At 37.7% G+C, this 7,337-nt stretch overlaps 1 pseudogene; it reads left to right on the top strand.

Moving 5' to 3' along the window:
- Positions 1-1,203: 1,203 nt before the first annotated feature.
- LOC143665319 (E3 ubiquitin-protein ligase RNF146 pseudogene) lies at positions 1,204-2,266 on the top strand (annotated as a pseudogene).
- Positions 2,267-7,337: the final 5,071 nt, after the last annotated feature.

Genomic DNA, 7,337 nt, shown 5'->3' with positions numbered 1-7,337 from the left:
TGAACATGGTGAGATCTGCTAGCTTTTTCTTTAGGTTTCTGGTTTCATGAAACTCCCCTATGGGTGTTTTCCTTCTTCATCTCCAAAGATCTCTGCCTGTGTGGGCTCTTGTGGTTTTCATGGCACTATGGCAGCTCAATTGCTCTCTCCAAAATGTTTCCTCTTTTAAAGGATTCTAGTAAACTAACCAAGACCCATCTGTAATGGGTGAATCACATCCTCCACTAACTAAAGGTTAATACCCACAATGGGGTGAGTCACATCTCTGTGGAGACATCTAATCAGGTCTTCAACCTGAAGTGCTGAATAAGAATTAAAAGAAATGGCCGCTTCCACAAGATGATCAGAATTAAAATTTTTGCTTCTTGCCCCTGAAATCTTAAGTTCTTCTGGTCTACAGGTTTAGTTCTGAAAGGAGGAGTGCTCCTACCAAGAGACACAACAACAATTCCCTGAACTGGAAGTTAAAACTGCCACCTGGCCACTTTGGGCTTCTGATGCCACTAAGTCAACAGGCAAGGAAAGATGTTAATGTACAGTCTAGGGTGATCAACCCTGAATATCAAGGGGAAATAGGACTGCAACTATACAATGGAGGTAAAGAAGAGTTTTCTTGGAATGCAGGATATCCCCTAGGGTACCTCTTAGTACTACCATGCCCTGTTAATAAATTCAATGGAAAACTCAACAACCCTAATCAGGCAGCACTACCCATGGGTCAGAAACTTCAGGAATGAAAGTTTGGGTCACCACCCCTGGCAATGAACCATAGCCAGCTGAAGTGCTTGCTGAGAGTAAAGGAAACATGGAATGGGCAGTGGAAGAATGTAGTGATAAATATGAGCTAAGACCATGTGATCAGTTACAGAAGCAAGAACTGTAATTCTACGAATATTTCCTCCTTGTTTTGTTATACATATGTTTATGTTTGTACATAAGCAAATATCTTATTTTCATCTTATCATATGATGTAAGTTGTATTGTTCATGTTATAGTATTTTAGTTATAGGATATGAAGTTTAAGAGTGAATGTTGACTGTGGGTTCTGAGGCCAAGAAGAAAATGCCGCGAAGTGGTCATGGTTGTGACGGGAGACAGCAAGAATGAACCAACAGTGCAAGAGAAAATACTGCAAGCTGGCTGACTGTTGGTGAAGATGATGTTTTATTTTTGTAGCAGGCATCTGTGGGACCTGTAATAGAAATGATGGCTGGTTGTGGTGAAATTGATCACTCAGTAAATATGATTTCTACCAACAGGAAAGCTGAATTCTGTTTTAATACTGCACCTTCTCTAACTGTCCCTGAATGTGCCACTTATCTGCAAATGTGTCACCCAGTCAGTCTGCCTTGTAAGCATGTTTTGTGCTATCTGTGTGTGAAGGGAGCTTCATGACTTGGAGAGCAATGTGCCCTCTGTTAACAAGAAATTTCTGAGGATTTCCTTGACATGTTGTCACCAGAAGAACTCAAGGCTGCAAGTAGAGGAAATGGTGAATACGTGTGGTATTATGAAGGAAGAAATGGGTGGTGGCAGTATGATAAGCTTACTAGTAGAGAGCTAGAAGATGCTTTTTCCAAAGGTAAAGAGCATTGAAATGATAATTGCCAGGTTTCTCTGTGTTTCTGATCTTGAATATATGGCTCAGTATTGGAGAAATGAACATGGAGGTTGCAGGAAGATTAAACAGGATGTCATAAATATACCAAAGAAGGATGTAGCCAGACTTGGACTGGACTGTGACTCTAATAGTATAAGCCTAGCAAGAGAAAGCTCTGCCAATGGAGCAGACAGCACATCAGCACAGGGTGAGAGCTTCAGTACAGCCTCTCCTGTCTTCTGTAAAGCCCCTAACTTTAGCAGATGGTCAATCAACAAGCCCTGCAACACCATCCACTGATTAAGCACTTCTCTGGAAGACTCTTTTGCTCATTTACAACTCAGTGGAGACAACATAGCTTAATAGAGTCATAGGGGAGAAGGAAAAGAAGATCATGAATCACCGTCTTCAGGCTGGGTACCAGCACCACACAGTTCCACTGAAGAAACTGAATCAGATGCCAGCAGTGATAGTGAGGATCCATCTGCGCTTGTTGCACAGAACTCCTTGAAGCAAAAGAGACTTTTGGTTTCTAATGCAAGCCAGACAGCAGTAGATCAATCACATCATTCAGGAACTGATCAATTGGTAGCAAGGGGTACAAGAGTGAGTGTCAGCGTCAAAGCTAGAAGGCCTGATGGACAGTGCACAGTAACTGAAGTTTAAGTAAAAACAGTCTTTAGGCCCATGCTTAAGGTTGAAATGGTTATCTGCAAATTTCTGCCTACCTAACATTATGCTCATCCCTAGTAGTGCATTTTTGGAGCGGAGGTGGGAAGGGGTATGGACAAAACAGACCTGTAATTAAAATGTCTCTGTTGAGAAATTTATTTACTGTATGGACCTTGGGTGTTGATAGTTGAGAACTGTTTAGTAACAACCCAGTTTTCTTTCAGTCTGTTTAAAGATTTTTTTTTTTACAATTTTCTTTAGTTCTTTCTGCCAGTGTGTGTATTATCCGTGCATTAATGATCCTCATCTGACTTTTGCATTGTATCTTATTTTTTTTCATGAATTGATATAAAATCATTACTAAAATTTGGCACCGATGAGATACTTCATATCAGTCTAAGCAGGAAGCTTAATTTAATGAGAGAATAGATGTGAATTTGGGATTTAAAAATAAGTAAGTAACAACCATTTTATAGTTAAGTTATTGAAATGGAAATGTAAAGAAAACAGCTAACAACTTATGTTTTGGAATTTTGTCTGTAATGTACTTCATAGCATTCTCATAGGTTTTGCTGTCTAGTCTTTTTGTGGTATCAAGGTTTCTCTTGAGCTGCATATTTCTTTTTGACTACAGAATTTATAATTTAATAAATACTACAGTTTAGCAAAAAAAAAAAAAGGAATAAATGTTACCTAAGGACTTGCACCCTATTCTGGAGAGATGTAGTGCATTTCCAGGTGTATGCAGAACAGTTGAATATTGTTAGGCAAAACATGTGTCTGTTATTGTGTTCTATTTGGAAATTAAGCGTGTTTCAAGGTGATGTATATAGCTGCCAAGTTGACAAGGGGTGGGCTGTGATGGTTGGGTTCTGGTATCGACTTGGCCAGGTGATGATGCCCAGTTGTCTGGTCAGGCAGGCACTGACCTAACCATTGCTGCAAGGGTCTTTCATGGCTGGTTGATAAACCAGAAGGCTGGTTTATAAAATCATCAGTCAGTTGATTGCAGCTGTGGCTGATGACATCTGAGATCAACTAAGGGTGTGTCTCCCACAGATGAGATAAACCAATCAGTTGAAGACTTTTAAGGAAGAAGAGAGACTTTTTTCACTGTTTCTTCAGCCAGCAAGCCTCTCCTGTGGAGTTTGTTGACGCACTTCATTGGAGCTGCCAGTTTCACAGCCTGCCCTTAAGACTCTTAGAGAACTACTGTCTGTCTGAAAGTTCTATAAAGCACAACATCAGCTAATTCTTATATTCAAAAAAGAATTTTAAAGTTCCTCCATTGATTGGAATTTGTTCCAAAAGTCATTTCTTAATTTGGGAATACTTTGCTGGCTGAGTAGGCTGTTCTGGGCTCTTCAATTTTCACTCCAGAACCAGATACGGTGTTCTTTAATGCATCTCTTGCTTCTCTCATTTTTCTAGGCTTCTAGAAGAATCCAGGTAGTACTCTGAGCATTCTGCCTCTAAATCTCCTTAGATTTCTTATCAAGTTCACTAGGTACAGTTTCTATTTTACATGTTAATGCAGGCAACTTTTTTACTTCATTACTTAGTAAGTGTCTCCTTCCCTCCAGCTTCTAATAAGGCTTTTCTCATTTTCTTCGCAGCATCACCAACAAACTCCGCAAGGTCCTTTAGGATTCTACAGGCACCCTCCTCCAAGCCTCAGGCTGTCACTGATAGCTGACATTTGGTCTGAAAGCCACCGATGTCATGTTTTAGGTTTTTTGTCACAATAGTGTCACCCTTTCAGATATAATATTCCTATTCCAGTTATTATGCTGCATAACAAATCATCCTGGAATTTCGTGGTTTGTACAGTTGTAAGGAACTGGGGCTCAGAACTCACCCCCTTCTCCATTTTGGGAGCAAGTCAGAAAACTGCCTACATGGGCAGACAGACATTAAAGGTAAGGAATGTAAAACTGCTCTCTCTCTCTCTCTCTCTCTCTCTCTCTCTCTCTCTCTCTCTCTCAGGGTGAGCCTTAATCCAGCATGATTGAAGGCCTTATAAGCTGGGGAAATACAGACTAACACAGCTCATGGAAACTGGAGGAGGAGAGAGAAACAGATCGGTGTGTGACCGAGGCAGAGATGCAGCTAGAAACCAAGGAACACCAGGGATTACCAGCAAGTCACCATCAGAACACTGCAGAGTTCAGACAACGTCTGATACTGCTAGCACCTCGATTTTGGACTTCTAGCCCCAAAACTGTAAGATAATAAATTCCTGTTGCTTAAGCCAGCAAGTTTTTGGAATTTTGTTAAAATAGTCTTGGCAAACTGAGACACTTTCTCTTCATGTAATGCAGACTTCAGAATTAGAGAAGGAAATCAAGAGGGCATTAACTCTATTTAAATACAAGTAAAACAAAATAACTCTGGTTTTAATAATTATAGAAAAGGATATGAATTTTATAAAAATTTGCAAAAATGAATACTTGACTAATAAAAAGGGAGTGAGTTTAAGTATGCATAAATATGCTAATTTTCTTATCTTTTATTAAATATCTGTGCAATTTGTAGGGAAAAAGCACAGTACCTTAGTTATTTATTTATTTATTCTGGGGGGAGTGTATGGGCCAGGAATCGAACCTCAATCTCCCACATGGCATGTGAGAATTCTACCACCGAACTACACATGCATCCTTTTTTTTTGCCTTCAGTTATTTTTAAGGCATTTCATATTTCTTTCATAGCTATAGAGAGATCATTCAGAAACTTAGAAACCTTTAAAGTTGATTCATTTTTTAAATATAAATTTAATAAAAATCAAATTGGATATGCTTATTTAAAATACAATGTAGAGTATGAATCCCATCACTATAAAATAATTTCTATTCATTTTTATCTGTTTAGAGTCACAAAGAGATGTCAAAACTAATGTGTTTAAAATGTGAATACAAGTTATTTCTAGGTGGTGGTATTCTCAGTGATATAAAATTTCCTCCATTATAATCTCATTAATATTTTAAATGGGCACATAAAACAGCAATAAAAATAAGAATCATGTAGAAGCAATGATTATATTGAGTGTTATGTTAGGAAACCTATTTATCCATCTTTTCTTAACCACCTTTGCAACAATGGATGTGACAGTTTCTTTGATTATCAATTTTTTAATCTGTTGGAAAATAAAGAATGTTTGGTGTGATGACAGATAATCTCCTCCTCCTCCTTCCCCTCCCCCTCCATCCCCTCCTGCTCCTCCTTTTCCTTTTTCTCCTTCTTATACTTATTCTTATTCATCTTTGCCAGGAGAAAATCCAAAGGGATTTTGGATTTTGGATACTCTAAAATCCAAAGGGAAATGGCATATTCGATATGACCCCTCCGCAATTTCTGTTTCTTCATCAACATCTTCCATTTTTCTCAACACAACAGAAGTTTACAAAGAAATAACTTTCAGCTGGAAAAAAAGGAAGAGTGAATATAAGCAAAGAAACGTTAACAGAAAACACTAAAGATTGTTAAATAGTGTTTTATTAGTTGATAGGTAACAGCTGAATATTTGTGGAATAGAAGGAGACTGAAAAAGAAAATACATACTCTGTTTTATTTTCAGACTATATCCTCAAGTGAATCAACACACCAGCATGAAGTACTATTGGTCGCCCCTCAGCTACCTTTTCTCCAATGCTCTGTTCTCCTTATGTGGTCCTCAGGGCTTCTCTTCAGGATGGTCTTGTCCTCTAATTAAGTGCTTCATCATCATCAGGCATCCTTACACCCAGCCCATGCCCCTTACCATTTTTCCATTTGACCTCAATAAAAAAGTTTTCTTGGAATTCTCATGTCCTGTATTTTCAATTTCAATAGCCCTTATCTTGTTTCACCAAGGATGAGAGACAGAGAGAAGCCAAGCCCACAGACACGGAATTAACTCGTTAACATTTATTTAGTGGGGTGGAGGGTGGGGTGGGAGCAGGGACAGGAAATAAACCCGATCCAAAGTTTTTGATCTACTAGAGACTCTTTGTGTAATGTGTTTTTCTTAACTCCAAAAGGTTTAGAGGAAATATGATAAATTCCACAAAGTAAAAAGTCCATCTCAAACCTCTATATTCCAAAGGATAGCCATTACTCATCATTTTAACTTACAGGAGAAATGTAACCAGTGAAAATTAAGCATGTTTTTTTTCTACTTTATTAACTTGCAGTCACTATATTTTATTTTTCAAGCTTCAGAAAAAGGAATAGGTTCAGAAATTCTGTCTTGATCACCTTTATTTGTTCATCACTTGATATTTAATAATATTTCACAGCCATTTTAATTTTCAATTTGTAAATAGCTTATCCTATTATTTTCTGACACTTCACATATTGCAAGCGAAACACAAACTTTCACAAGTGATATTTCATGTTATACAAACTTTCACAAGTGATATTTCATGTTATAAATACAAATTCAAAATATGCCCTTATTTCGGAAAGTCCACGGTTGCATAATGCATTTTTACCCTACTAGTTCTAATTACCTTTAAAATTTTTTTATCAAGATTGCTATGCCCATAAAGGAGTTTGGACTCTTGGTCTCTTGTTTATTTAAATATTCTACTTTTCCTGTCCTGCAAGTTTGGATAGTCTAATAATTGAACATTATTGCAAGTAAATATACTTTTGTTAAAACTTTATGGCATATTTTGCAAAGCACCATGCTGTGGCATTGAAAGACAGAGATTGGCCACAAAGCAGGCTCAAAGCACGTTCAGAAAAATGATTCAATATGTGTCCTTGACCTAAACAACAGATAAATCAGCAAAGATACTAAGTTAAGTAGAGAAATTAGCACACTTTTAATTTAAATAGACAATATTAGCATAGAAGAGGAGTTGCTATCAGATTACAGAACGCAGAGATGTGAGATCTGTCACACTTTGAAGAATTTTGCCACAAACTTCCACCCTCATTCAATAGTATTTTTAATAGGCAATCCAGATCACTTGGCAATTGGACCCTGAGCTTCTTTAAGACCTCATGTTCATCTGGCATGGTGACAAGAATCAAAATGTTACCGACAACCAATGGACTTGGTCCCAGTTAACAAATAAATAGA

Source organism: Tamandua tetradactyla, chromosome 21, assembly GCF_023851605.1.
Source record: "Tamandua tetradactyla isolate mTamTet1 chromosome 21, mTamTet1.pri, whole genome shotgun sequence".
Lineage (NCBI taxonomy): Eukaryota > Metazoa > Chordata > Mammalia > Pilosa > Myrmecophagidae > Tamandua > Tamandua tetradactyla.
This window is presented reverse-complemented; position numbering and strand designations above follow the sequence as displayed.